The sequence below is a fragment of the Falco peregrinus genome, chromosome 3 (genome assembly GCF_023634155.1).
Source record: "Falco peregrinus isolate bFalPer1 chromosome 3, bFalPer1.pri, whole genome shotgun sequence".
Taxonomy (NCBI): domain Eukaryota; kingdom Metazoa; phylum Chordata; class Aves; order Falconiformes; family Falconidae; genus Falco; species Falco peregrinus.
Window position 1 is genome coordinate 34,500,369 of NC_073723.1, and position 15,379 is coordinate 34,515,747.

Sequence of the window (15,379 nt, forward strand, 5' to 3'; positions counted from 1 at the left end):
TCATACTTTCTTGTGAATGCTTTGCTATTATTAGGCATAGAATCATAGAATGGTTTGGTTTGGAAGGGACCTTAAAAGATCATCTAGTCCAGCCCCCATAACATGGACAGGGACATACATGTGCATATGGAGAGAAACACAGATGTGTATGAATTTATGGGTATTATAGAAACATGAAAATAGTGATAAGTCATATAAATATATCACAATTTATTCTACAGAAAAAAGATCCCTGCTTAAAGGAAATGAAAACTGTATTACAACTAGGAAAAATATTTGGAATATTAATTTCTGTTTTCCTACAATAATAAGAATAGATGTTTGATAGTTCTGGTTAATATTGGCAGATATAGTTTGTTACTCCCTCATCTTCACAAGCTTTTGGCCAACAAGAGTGAATGATAATGACTTTTATTTTATTTCCACGGTGAAAATAGACGTAGAAGCTTCCTGTAGCTGGAAATTATGCTAAATGATCTCCTAGACATGCCATAGTTCACAAGTCACAGGTTTACTCATTTAGGTGAAATTTTGTTTTTTTCTGAGTGAATCCTTCTGTGCTCTATTTGGAGTTTTGCAGTTTTCTTGGTTTGACAGTGGTATCTAGCTGGGTTAAAGAATGTAGAAACAAGCATTTATGGCTTTAGCTTCATCATAATTTCTCTGCTTGACTGCTTTCAGCATTTTCCTTGCCTTCAACTAGAAATTTTGATGAAGCAGGCCATACCTTCTCTTGGATTGTCAGTAACTTTTGGTTATCTAGGCTCATAGCCTCCAATGCATGCTGACTTAATCCTTATGTTTTGGGAATAAAAATAAAGGAAGGGAATTGAGTCTGCTCTCCTCTGGCCTTTGTGATTTTCAGAAAGTGCCCAAGTCATTACAGAGAGCCTGATGACTCAGGCATATCTGTAGTAGTTGTTAAAATAGTCTGCTCACTCTTCAGGCAGATGGTGAAGCACCATATTACACATGATAAAGTGATAAGGGCAAACAAGTAGAGAAAACAGTTATTCTGATTTCATTAAAATGGTTGGTCTGTTTTGCTTTGACAAAGGTAAGTCTATCCTGGACCATTTTCACATATTTGTATGTCTGTTCTTTACAAATGTGGAGTCAACGATTGCAGACTGATGAGAAATAGAATATAATCGAGGCGGGGGGGAGGTGGCAGGGAAAGTTACAGAAAAAATGCAGGCAAACAAACCTTAATATTCCTTTTTCTCTTCTCATAGCCCAAGAAGGGTAGAAAATATAAATTACAAACATACAAAAAAATTCCTTGGTTTTTTTTATAAGCTCCTAGGTAGTACAGTTAGTCTTCTCCAGGAAGGAGATTTCTGTTCTAAGGTCTGTGCTACTGTTGCTAAAGCAGTATAGCATAGTGCTAGGGAATACTATGCAGGTGGGAAAAGAATCTTGAAAATACTTTTATGTTGATATCTTGCCTGTTTCTAAGGAATTGCACATTTTCAAGTCCTCTTGACAATGCTATTAAAGGGAAAAAGGTAAGACCAAAGTTCTTGATAATTTTATTTTATTTTATTTTATTTTATTTTATTTAATGGAATGGTAAAAGAGGCTGTAAAAGGATGGACAAAAAGTGGAGAGTATGAAATATATGTGATGAGCTGGGGAATGAAAGCAGTTGTAAAATTGATATTACTGAGCTTTCAAATAGCATAGAAGCTCACATGTTTGTCAGATTTAAGCTAGCGAACTGTCATAGAAAATTATTAGTTATTTAGTTTCCCACAGACTGCATCAAGAGAGGAATCTGTTAGTATAAGAGAAGTACCAAGAGTTAGGCATCGATAAGTGGAAAAAAAGGATTTACCTCTTTTGAACATTATGCTCATCATATATCCTGTGATATTTCCAAGAACCGTGATCATGTGTTGACAGCCTATGTAAATGCTGCCTGTCAGAAAGCCAGTCTTCATTCCAACTCAGTTTTACACTATTATTTGTAAAGAGACAAAGACAGTTACTGCAAAGCTATCTTTACCTCATATTATTATACAACTACTTATCAAACCCTTTCACCTGTTTTCATTGTTTAGCCCCTATTATATACCTGCCTGGTTTCAAAGACAGATCTATCAAAAATCCCTTGTTTGATTTATGTTACATAGACAGGTGTGTGTATTAATGAAAACGTGTCATACTTTTTTTCCATTTGAGTCATCATTGTTAGAATATTTGCAGTTTAACTATAACATATACCTCAGCAGAATACTTTTTTCACAATGTCAGGAGAAAGTTTTTCAGTTTTAATGAAGAAAAACAGTGATTCTTTTATAATAAAATACAATATAAATCGCTCCATTTTCTTATCTTTCCATGGTGCAGAATGCATCATTGCTCCATGAACTCATGGAATTCATTGATTTTTATGTGAACTCCCTATGGGTACAGGCAATCTGTGGGTACAGAACTGGGTTCAGGAAAATTTACAGATGGTTTTGTAGGCTCAAAGTGCAATCACTACTGGGGGAATAAACAGTGAACTGCTCTGTAAGGGCCTAAAGTTCATCCTGTGGATGAAGGATTTTGTGCAGTACTTACATGAATGTGCTCATACCTACAGAGCATTAGCGGGAATGTGAGCATTCCAGAGATTCCTGGCTGCAAGCCTAGATTTGATGTCTTTAGAGGTCTTTATTGTGCCTTTTTTATGGCTGTTTGTTTGTTTCTTGATATTGAATCATCATCATCATGTGGCAATGGGAACATTTCATAGAGTCTCAGTCATTTTAGTTATTTGGATGAAATCAGGATGAATTAAAATGCTGAATTCAGTTAGGAATACAGAAACCCACCAGAAGGGTAGATAGTGTTTTTTTTTTTTGTGGGGGTTGTTTTGTTTTGGTGGTTTTTTGGGGGTTATTTGGTTGGTTGGTTTTTTTTTAAGTGAATGATCAGTTACCATTATTATGTTCTGTGACACATCAGAAAAGCAATAGTACTGCTCAACATCATCTCCAGCTGCACCATAGTGCAAGGTCTGTAACTGTCAGACTTGTAATTCAAACAGATATAGTGAACAGATTCTGATGTGGAAGATTTTCCAGGAAGAGAAGACCCAAGTGCTCTTGGAAGTATATGACTGATTTAGTATGTGTCAATCTTCCACATAGGACCCAGATCAACCCACAGTGTTTTTAGGGATCTCTAAAACTGCAGAGTTCCATGTATGATGTAAGATCTAGTGTCACCCAGAGACCAAAGGTAACTGAAGACATTGTAGCACATTTTAAAAATATCATGCATAGCATTTTTCCCTTGAACTGAAAGTATTTTATATGTACTTACAGGTTTTGATTGCTTCAGAGTAGTTTTGAGCGGTTAATGTATACGAAGAAAACAAATAGATAAATGCCATTGCTACTGTCCACACAGGAATAATAGAGACGACAGATGGATATGCATCAAAACTTTTTTTAAAAGCTCACATAAAATTTGGTAGTGAAGAAATTATAAAATACATATTTGAATAAGACTGAAAGAATTAAAATAAAGGATATAATGAAAGAATCATTTACTAATGAGAGCAGCACTGTAACAAAATGAGGATACAATATTTCAAAAATAAATATTAACCAAATGTACATCAAACTGTTCTTAGATTAATTACTTCCATAGAATAACAAATGCTAAAAGGAGTCTTAAGACACATTTAATTTAGAATTAATTTGTCCATATGCATTAATTTATGTATTTGTATGTATAGAAGATATAATTTAAAAAATGTTTTAATCTGCACTGGAAGAGGCAACAGCAACTACTGCAGTCTTCAAAAAGGTCAAGGAAGAGAACACAGGAAAATACAGGCTGGTCAGCCCCATTTCCATCCCTGGAAAGGTGATGGAATAGGTCATCCTAGAGATCAAGTCAATGCATGTGGCAGACAATGAGGTCATCAGGACTAGTCAACATGAATTCACCAAGGGGAAGTCATGTCTGACCAATCTGATTGACAGCCTTCTATGACGGAATGACTGGCTGGGTAGATGAGGGAAGAGCAGTGGGTGTTGTCTACCTTGACCGCAGCAAGACTTTTGACACTTATCTCCCATAACATCCTCATAGGTAGCTCAGGAACTGTGCACTAAATGAGCGGGCAGTGAGGTGGATTGAGAACTGGCTGAATGGCAGAGCTCAGAGGGTTGTGATCAGTGGTGCAGAGCCCAGCTGGAGGCCTGTAGCCAGCGGTGTTCCCCAGGGTCAGTGCTGGGTCCAGTCCTGTTCAACTCACCCATCAATGCCCTGGGTCAACTCACCCATCAATGCCCTGGATGAAGGGCCAGAGTGCACCCTCAGCACGGTTGCTGGTGGTACAGAACTGGGAGGAGTGGCTGACACACCAGCAGGCTGCGCTGCCATTCAGCGGGACCTGGGCAGGCTGGAGGGTTGGGTGGAGAGGGACCTGATGAAGTCCAACAGAGGCAAGCGGAGGGTCCTGCACCTGGGGAGGAAAAACCCCATGCACCAGCACAGGCTGGGGCTGCCTGCTGGAAGGCAGCTCTTCAGAGAAGGACCTGGGAGTGCTGGTGGACAGCAAGGTGCCCATGGGCCAGCAGTGTGCTGGGGGCACGCTGGGATCCTGGGGGGCATTAGGAGGACCGTGGCCAGCAGGTCAAGAGAGGTGATCCTCCCCCTCTGCTCTGCCCTGCTGAGGCCACATCTGGAGCGCTGTGTCCAGTGCTGGGCTCCCCAGGTCAAGAGAGACAGGGAACTGCTGGGGAGAGTCCAGTGCAGGGCTACAAAGATGATGAGGGGACTGGAGCATCTCCCTTATGGGGAAAGGCTGAGAGAGCTGGGCCTGTTTAGCCTGGAGAAGACTGAGAGGGGATCTTACCAATGTCTGGTTGGACTAGATGATTTCCAGAGGTCCCTTCCAACCTTGACCATTCTGTAATTCTGTGATCATATGCCCTTTGCAGTACAGAGGAAAGTTAGTCAGTTAGTGCAGTCAGTTACTGCACTCAGCTGAGCAGACAAGAAAGGGCCAGGATTTAAATCAAAACATGTCTTCAAAAAGTGAACTCTAGCTGTGATTGTGGATGGATATGAAAGTGGGCTACATTCACTACATTCATTTAAAGAAGTTATTTCTCTGCCAGTTCTCTCTGAATTATACCAAGCCTGTTTCCTTAAAAAAATAATGATTAAAAAAATACTAATGACCTCTTTGGGCATTTTTTTAAGCCTAAGATCGATTTTTAGGAGGTGTTTTTATTTGTGTATGTGTGTATGTCTTATACAGTCAATATTCAAGGAAGGACACAGTATTTGGATATACCGACAGTCAACAAAATAGATGTCCAAAACCATTTCTGCATGGGAAATGACCAAACTGCATGAAGTACTGGGCTCAATATTTTCTTGAGGAAGAGCTAATATGAGTTCACAGTATTATGCACTTTTTTTATATTTACCTTGTAGTATGCAAGATATTTAGCAAATTTTCAACATATGATTCCCAAAGTAAACTTAACAGTTATATTCTAAAAATGTTAATATATTTTAGACAAAGAAACACCTCTTTGAAATACTGGAACAATGAATGTTGTCTTTCAAGTGGGAAGAATGGAGCCCAAAAGAGTGATTTGCAGAACCTACTCTAAATATGAATGGGGTTTTTTCAAAGCTTCTTGAAAAACTTCAAAGTTCTTGTAGAGCTTGTTGTCAGGCTCTCAGTATTACTTTTTGTGTATTGGAAATAAAATCAGAAATTCCTCAGATCTGCTACTGAACATGCAAGTGTTTGGAATATAAAGAAACTCTTGAGTGAGGAGCAATGCTTCAGCCCTTTCATGAATATTCAGCACAAAGGCACCACCCGCTGGGCTGAGGGGCTGGGCTGTGCCCTGCGGGATCCCGCTGGCACTGGCTGGAGCCGGCTGGAACCGGCCATGCCCGGCATGGGGCAGCCCCGGCCTCTCCTCACGGCGGCCGCCATGCAGGCCCCTGCCAGCGCCGCGGCACCGACAGCCAATGCAATTGGCCAAGGAATGCATTAGAGAAAAAGAGAAGCGTATAGAGAAAAGAAGAAATTCAAGGATAAGATAAAGGACTCTGCATCTTGGATCTACCACTGTGCGGGGTGCAGCTGGTAGTACTTTATTGAAACTACTCAAAAAGTCAGGTGAGGTTTCAGAGGGATTACCAATGTTTGGCTATTGACCATACTTTAGAATTTGATGTTGAACATAAAGGAGATGTTTTTGCTCCAGCTTCAGTCGTAGTTCCTCTTGTTATATCCTGTTGTCCTGGTGGTGTGTAAACTAGACCCAGAGAGCACATGAGCAAGAGTGCACAGTACAAGTTTTTTGTATATAATGTCCATGAAGGAGATCTATACAGCAGTTTACTGAAGAGGGAGGAAAAAAAGAGGTTGCTCTTGTGAAGAGAGCCAGAATGTATATGCAGTGCCATAGCCCTTTGACTCCTTTGAAAAAATAAATTGTATTTTTCATATTTTCCCTAATCTTTGAAGCCTAATTTCTGGATTACTGTCACTTTTTTTTTTTTTTTTTTTTTTTTTTTTAAATTTTAAAAACATAACTATAGATTTCAGCATGAGAAATGAAAAACAGTTGTGCACATATCTTAAAATGAGCAAAAAGGCTATTCAGGTCATTAATTAGGGCTCAGAATATGAAGACAAGAAGGTAGATTTTAACATAAAGAGAGCCATTTTTGACCTTGAATAAACTACTTGACATCACTTTGTCAATTACATAGGAAAACTGGTAAGAACAGATAATAGAAAAAAAAATACATTATACTCCTTAGCAAAGATTTCCCAGATAAAATCACTAGGTAGGTGATTTTTCTGCTTGAAAATGTATTTACACCAGTGAACTTTTAATGTCAATGGCTTAGCTGAAGACAGATGCTTTAAAGTGGGCTCAGTATTTCCCATAAATAACAAATGGGTAAGTTTACCTGTTTTTTTACTTGATCCTACTCTGAGTCACAGCAGTTAAGTTTTTTGCAGATGGTGTTGGTTAGCACTAACATGATGTTAAGAAAAGAAATAAGATCATAACAAACAATGGCTTTAATTTGTCTGGAGGAGTGCTTCAGTGTCTGATATAGATTCAATAACAAATGGTAATTAACAGTGGTTAATAAAGGGCATCAAGGAAGTACATTCCTTGTTTGGGAACATAAAGAAGCAACAGAATTAGCAATATCATTTGATGATGGTTTTGCATCCCTTTGTTTTGAATCCAATGAGTTATCTCATGAGCATTCAATGATCATCATGAGGAGATGATCAGGAGGTTCGAGATCTCAGTATAGGAGGTGCTGAGGCTTTCCTGATTGGTGTTAAGTGCTATGACTTCTCACAGTGGTTCTCAGACCACATTTTTACACTGTTAGAACCATGCTGTTGTCTCAACCACATTAGGAAAGATTAATTGTTTCTAGAAGTTCAAATAAATCATCTTCAATGCATTATACATCCATCTGTTAATGAACGGATAACATCCCTTTTGTAGTTTTAAAGGGGCTTTCTTGTTCTTAATGTGAATCAGCTCAATAATAATCTGAGCTAAAGTATTCTGTGTGTGTATAGAATAGCCCACTTAGCTAATTGTTTCCTAAAATGAGCTAGATTGGTAGCATCCATTTGGTGTCTTGATTCCAGTCTCACTAGAGCCAATTGTTTACTGCTGTGGAATTAAGCAGGAGCTGAAGTAGACCTAATGTTTAGTTTCCTTGCAAATTCTGTATTAAAAAAAAACAAACAAAACAACAACAAAACAAAACAACAAAAAAAACAAACCAGAAAAGATAATGAATTTCAGTGATCATTCTCATAGCTGGATTGTGCTAATATTTTTCTACATTTAATTCCCCTGGACTGTAACTTCTTTTTTTCTGCTCCATGAAAATTATTGGCCAGAAAGTTGCTCAAAAGCATTTTATTATTTTTTTCCTATTCTGTGCAGTTCTGTCCTTTTCTATAAATTCCAAATTTGGAATATTGAAACTGGAAGTTATTAAAGAAATAGTGGAATTCTCCAGATCAGTAGGAGAAAAGCCTTTAATCCCACATGTTGCAGGCCCAGTATTACTATCACTGAGATCCCTGGTGAAATTCAGAGGAACTGGTGAAGTAGATGTGGAAAAATGCCTTTTGAGATTAGATCAAGATTTTAGAAAGGATATTCCTAATTTATTTCTACTTAGATGCAATAAATATAACTTGTATTTCCCAAATTCAGTAAGTTTCTTAATACTCCTATAACAGTGTGTGGTAGGGGAACTTAATTCTCTCCTGTATCACAGCCTTGAAATACAGTCTGTGCAGGTTCTATCTCTGGTAAGTTTCTCTGTACATAAATGGAACTCTCCTTTCTCTGTGAGAGAATAATTTAAAGTTACTAAATAGCTTAATGTATTTTTTACCACTGACTTTCTTTGCAAAATGCAGATGGGAAAAAATTAGAAGGATACTCATTTGTCTGAATGTTTCAGTCTGCTGCTCCTGCTTTGCATAGCTACTGAGTATGCATAAGCTCCATTTACAAAAGCTTCCTTTTGCACATGGTCAGAGGTAGCTTATGGGAGAAAAACATTACCCAGTGTGAAAACTTGATGTGTTTTGTCAAAAATATTAAGCTACAAATTAATTGGATTTCAGTATTTTATTAACATTGATTAAGAGCAGAAGTATTTTATTTGTGGGGGTTTTGTTTTGTTTTGTTTTTTTTAATTATTATTTATTTATTTGTAATTAAATAGGCCAAACTGTGATTCTGTGGAATTGAGCTGTAGTAAAACTTTATCTATCAGCTATAGATATTATTTTTTCAGTTTTGCATCACATTCCATCCTTTGGTTAACAGCACTATATGTGTGCACTTTAACATCCAGAGTCTCAGTATTGACTGAGATAAATTCACACAGAGATATTTGCTGTACAATGTGAGGATATTTCACAAATTACTTGGGGATTCACATACATTTTTATAATCATAGTAAAAATATTATAATTTACAGTTGTGATTTGTCCTTGTTTTTCACCTGTCCTGCTGTCTGCCTTAAATCTTTTCCTGCCTTGTGTACCTACGGTGAGTTTTAAGATTCCTTGAAGATTCCTTTAAGATTATAGCCCAAAACCTAATTTCTGCTAAAGTCAGCTTAGTCTTAGTCTCCAAGTGGTTACAAAAGTTACCACTTGAAAGCTTTCTTCTTCATTCTAGCTCTTTGTAGATTTTTTTTTTTAGAATGTCTATCACATGTGGTAGTCTTTCTGTTTTTAATGGCTATCATTTGGACCTCTGAGTCAATGTCATGTGTCATTACATAATTGCAGATAGAGTTCATTAAGTATAAAACAAAGGGCAGAGCTCTAGAGATTTTGTAGCAAATTAATGTTTTATTGTTGGCAGTGATTGTTGGTCCAGAGACGCAGGAGAAAATGAGGTGCTGAGAGAAGAAAGCTCCATTAATTTTGCACTATAATCTCCACGAGTTTGTGTATTATGGATGAACTGAAATATCTGGAGATCGTTTTTAATTCTCCTACCCATCAGTTGTGTCCCTTAAGGAACCTGAAAGATGTTTAAGGTGAGAATAAATACCAAAATTGAAATTGATTATTCACTGGATTACAGAATTAAAAGTTCATTTGGGAAAAAAAAAAAGAAAAAAAAAAAGAAAAAAAAAGAGATGGCAGCAGTGTTTACTTAGAAATAAATAAAAGGAAAGTTACAAACTTTTTGGTTTAGAAACTTCGCTGAAAGAGGTCATAAAATAAACATGAAGAACGAGTTAATACAATCATCACTAAAAGCTAAAATTGATTTATTGTAAGATTGGGAGGAGACTATCTAACAATAAAGTATGAAATTTATGCATTATGATCCAGATTTTCTGACTCTAATATACTCTTCCATTCAAGATTCGCCAGGTTGTCAGTAAAGAAGTGCTTTTATAAGGAAGGTATTTGCTATGTTCATACACAATGTATTATATTTTAGTCTCTTCATCTAATCACTGAGTTACATATGCACAGAAAAAAATACTTAGACCTTTACTGACAGTATAGAATGATTTATGTATAACCTCTGTTGTTTGTTTTCTCCAATATCTTTATTGGGTTTTTTTCTCAGAAGTATCCCGGCCTTCCAAACAAAACAAATTAAATAACACTCAGATTGAGTGACTACTCCTTCTTCTTCATCCCTCTGTTACTCTTTATCCATAACAGTATTTCTGAAACAGCTGATAGTCTCCCCTTATGCTCATTTCCTGATTGTTAGATACATTGCTCATTTTTTAATTCAATTTAGATTTTTGTTTGGTTTAGTTCTGCTTTTTGAACTGGAAATAATTGTCCAAGTTTAATTTACTTAGTATGTCTATAGTCATAATATTTAATGATCCATTATTATGCAAGATCCCAGCTGCACAGGAGTGATCCACAGATTTGGAGCTATTGGGTAACTACAGATGCTTACAAAAAGGCATTTGCTAGCCAGCAAGGAAAGGCACTAAAAGCTATACATTTAATGTATCTGTTTGTCAAGCTTGGAATTGCAGTGCATGTGACCATGTGTTCAACCTTTTTGCAGGAGTTAGTGTGTTTTGGGGAAATAAAATAATGAAAATTATATTTAACCAATATAGTGGGAAAGACAAACAGTTTTACAATACACAGTATTTCTCAAAAGAGACATAATTGTGTTTATTCAGTATAACCAAATACAATGAGGCATGTTTTATCAGAGAAACTGTTTCAAGCTATTTACTTTAAGTGTGAAAGAGCTCTCTTAGAGTTAATACACTTTCTCTTGGAGTATACCTTTTTTTGAATTTCAGTAATAGCTGAACTGTGTGGAAAACACATTTTCAGTAATTCTACCTGTTTATGAAAATGCACATGATAAAATTGCTGGTAAATATAACTTCGTTTAAGAAATATTTAAGTACATTTAGTCATATGTGCTGAATTGATCCATTCTTTCTACAAGCAGAGACTGTCCCATGTAGTACCTCAGAAAGATCCATGGCATGCTTTACAGCCACATGCTAGATTTTAGCTTGAGTTCCACAGTTTGAACTCTGGCAGTATAAAACCGTTGAGTCCAGTGTGTTCACAGGAAAGTCAGCCAAGACAATTAAATTTACGTAATGTAATTATTCTATCAACTTCTGCCAACACCTACCTTACCCATCTTAAAAATGATCCAGACTTCCAGTTCTGCTGCCTGACATTTCCAGATATTTGCTTATTCTTGTTGGTCTGGCTATATATTAAAATACATCTATTTGCAATCATGCCTGCTTCTGTCTGTTTAAATAAGACCACAGAAATGCTAAAATCATACATTTTCAAGATTTTAGTTTTGTGGAAACCTGTAGGGTCTTTTCAGATGAGAAACACCCCATTGTTCATGATTATTGTAGTGACATGTAAATCTACTGAAAACCAGAGCTGGAAAATACGGAGTCTACGGGATTCATCAGCAGGAGAGCATGCTATGTTGTGTTCACAATTATGCTTCAGCTTGGAATATTTAGACATTAAAGGCAATGGCACAGGAAGAACTTATTTCAAGGCACAGATCTTTAGCCTTAATGTTAGCCAGATGTGCTACAGTATAGAGAGGTTTCCTGAAAACAAGCAGAAGGATTTAGTCTACAAGGTGGTTTTAACATGAAGCAACAAAGATCATGGATTAGACCTTGCAGTCAAAGTGCTACTATTCTTGGCGATAAAGAAAAAGAAATAAGGTGAACGAGGGCTGAACAGCAGTTAGCAGCTGTGACTGTTGCTGGTTGCTTATGGCTTTTGACAGTGTGGGTTGTTAGATTGTCATATATATTCCTGCAGACAGCTGTGGATGCTCTGAATTTGCATGTGTTTAGGAAGGAATCCAAAGGAGTAAAAGTCTTGTCAAGTGCTATTAATCACAAAATTATCACCTTTGATTCAGGTGGTCCCTGAATCGCAAGTTATGGATGACTGGGTGAGTGTATCAGAGAGATGTCATTGCATGTTCCCTTTGTGTTTATTGTGATGGAACAGGACAGGGCAGGGCAGGGCAGAACAGAACAGAACAGAATAGAACAGGACAGAACAGAATAGAACAGAATAGAACAGAATAGAATAGAATGGAATGGAATGGAATGGAATGGAATGGAATGGAATGGAATGGAATAGTGCAGTTCGAAGGGACCTGCAATGATCACCTAGTCCAACTGCCTGATCATGTCAGGGCTAAAGTGTTATGTGTTGATTTGCCAACGACTCCACTGGAGATAGGATACAGGCCTAGGTGATGCCTGGTCTGGTCCTGTGTACTCATCTTTATGAGTCTTTGCATTATGACAGATTGAACCCAGGAGACAAAAAGTAGAGAAAGGACGGGGTTTATCTTACTTGCATTTAGATGCCCACTTTGTACTTTGTAGACATCTAAACAGGATCCAGGTTGCTAGGTTCCATTTTTAATCAGTGCAGAGAAGTAAACAACCAAGTGAAGCTTGCCTTAGAATGTTCCTATGAGGGACCTTTATTGTGCCAGGTTCAGTGGTTCATATCTAAACAGATTTTTGCATTGTAGACATATACATCTGGTCAAATCAGTTGTTCTTATGTAATTCACTGAATACTAACCTAGTAATATTAGTACAGAAGTAGTAGTCTCAATATTTTTGTAGAGTTCAGGAAGTAACAAGGTACATATTAAAAAAAAAGAAAAGATCTTGAAGATCCATGATTTTTTATTTTATCATGTTTGATACCATTTCTTTTGGAAGTATCTCTAAAATGATTATAGGATAAAGGAGACTCTTCTAGTATCAGTCTCAGGTGAAAAGTCCAGGACCGATATGTACACACAGTAACACCCTGCTGAATTAATTTCTTGTCATGTAATTTGATTTCTTGTTGAAAGCTTATGGATACATAATATTGACATTACCATAAATATATATTTAAAACCAAATTCCTGGGGTTATGCTGCATGAACCAAACATTCCAGCTTTGCCATAATAGTATTACCGTGAAAATTTTAATTGTGGTATAGTACAGCAAATTATTGGCTTTCTAAGGAATTTGAACAAAAAAATAAATAAGAATAATCTCACTATTATGCTGCAGATTGCTTAAAATAAATATGAAATACACAATTCAACATACAACTCAATACCAAATCTGCAGAATATAATTTTATTGGCCTTCTTATCAAAATTAGTTAATGCAAATGTATTCCACAAATCACTAAGGCTGAAACGTAACTCATTCACGAGAAGAGTATCTCTGTTGACTTGTTGATTTTACGGTTTTGTTGCACTACGAAAACTGTGTTTGTTACATACTCAATTTCTTTCAAGAATGCATATTTAGTCTCTTTACTGAGGTCATTCCATTGACATTGATATTATACCAGTAATCACCATGATGGGATAGTACTCTCCAGTCAGCACTGCAGTACTGCCAAACTAAAATGACTGCTTCCTACTCTGGCCACCTCTATCTTAACACTTGGAGGTTTGTCAACGATTCAATATAGCCATGACTATTTGAAGTTTGGGAGGGGTTTGTTTTGTTTTGGTATTTTTTGGGGTTTTAAATGAAACAAAACGAAACAAAACAAAACAACACAAGTCAATGGACTTGATTGAATATTTAACAATGTAATTGAAGTCTGATCAAAAGAAGATCATTTCTGTCATTAGAACTACAGAAATTCTTCTCTTATAACACACAATAATGTGATTTGCAAGACCTGCTTTGGTGTACTAGCTAAGAGTTGAGATTAATTAGCCAACCTAGAATGTTACAAGCTTTGTCTATAGACCTGAGGTCCAGACTTTCTGGAGTATGTGCATTCTATTGGGAAACTCCTGGAAGCTTGAGCATTTCATTGACGACTTTTGTTGATGAAGTGATTATGTGTGTACTTAAGTCCTTTTGTATTCAGCTAAGTAGTCAGCCTTTGTTCAGTTTTACATATCCTGCTTGTTTTGTACCCACAACTTGATCCATGTCCTTCTGAGGTGGAGGACATTTTATGAGAGCTGGATATGTTCCTTCATGCCACTAAACATTGTTTTCTAAGATGTATTTTTGCAACCAAATTCAGATAAATAAAAAGGGTTATCTCTATCTCTGGGTGAAGAAGACAAGACTGGAGTATTGCATTGTACTGAAGGTAGTAACAGATATCACAAAGACTGCACTTTTAAATCACTGAAGCTTGCTACTTGTTTGTCCTTTTCTTTAAACTTTAATAACTGATCTCTGAGATACTGCCTGGCTTTTTATAGGAAAGCATTTTACAGATGTTTGGAGAGGACAAAGAACTGTTTGGCCTATTGAGACTTATTATTACATCATTCCTCCCTAAGTCGTTCCTAGATTGATGATGCCTCAAAATTCTGACCTGAAAATCCATTTCAAGCATTTATTACTGTTTCAATGAAAAATTACTTCCAAATATCGGTTTGAGTCTATTCCCCCTATTATAATTTTTCAAAGGACTCTTGTCTTATCTACATGCTATAATAAAAAATATCAGAGGTTGACATCTGTTCTGGCATTCCGAGCACATGATTCAGTTAGGCCTTCCTAAATACTTGTATCTCTAAGCTGTATTCCCCCACTTCTGCCAGTTCTCTTACTGGAATTTAGTCAATTAATCCTAAAAAATTGCTTTATTGACCTGCCTTGAAAGTTATAATACCTCTTACAATAAAAAAAATCAAACAAACAAAAACAAACAACTGAAGCTCAAAATAGGAGTCTAATCAGGTGAGAATAATGTAACTTTGTTACACTGGTAATGAAATAGCAAAACATGAAAAAATGTGAGGGATTTTAGTAGTAGTATTTCCAGAGAATTGCAGCTTTTCGATATAATATTTTTAAGGTTGTGTAAGCTATCTGAACTTTTTTTAATGCTAAAGTTCCCAGAAATCTGGGACTCAAAACAACTCTTTCAAATTTTAGACTTATTTATGCTCACAATTAAGATACGTTTTTGTATATATATTGAGCTGTTTTGTATTTGTATGGCTAATACTTTTTGTAGAGATGTATAAATTTTTGAGTCATTGGAAAGATAAACAATTAGAGAGCTGTGATCTCAGATCTGGAAAGATGATAAATACAGTTCATCACAAGCCTGCTCCTGCAAAGTATTAATCTTCTCTCTAAGCTGTGCCCATTCCCATAAGAGCACAATTCTCTTTTGCTTGGCAAGTTGACCTGTACAGAAAGAAGGCTGAACTGCCATGTGAAACTGTGACAGATACCTGACAGAATAGCACTTTTTTTTAACATTTAAAGGGTTTTGTTTTATATAATAGTAATACTGTAAACATGTGCAAATGTATGTAAAAAGTT

The 15,379-nt window shown here is 36.5% G+C and overlaps 1 protein-coding gene across 2 annotated transcripts in view; it reads left to right on the forward strand.

Moving 5' to 3' along the window:
* MMP16 (matrix metallopeptidase 16) overlaps window positions 1-15,379 on the forward strand; it is a 194,193-nt gene that overhangs the window by 150,403 nt on the left and 28,411 nt on the right. The window lies entirely within an intron of this gene.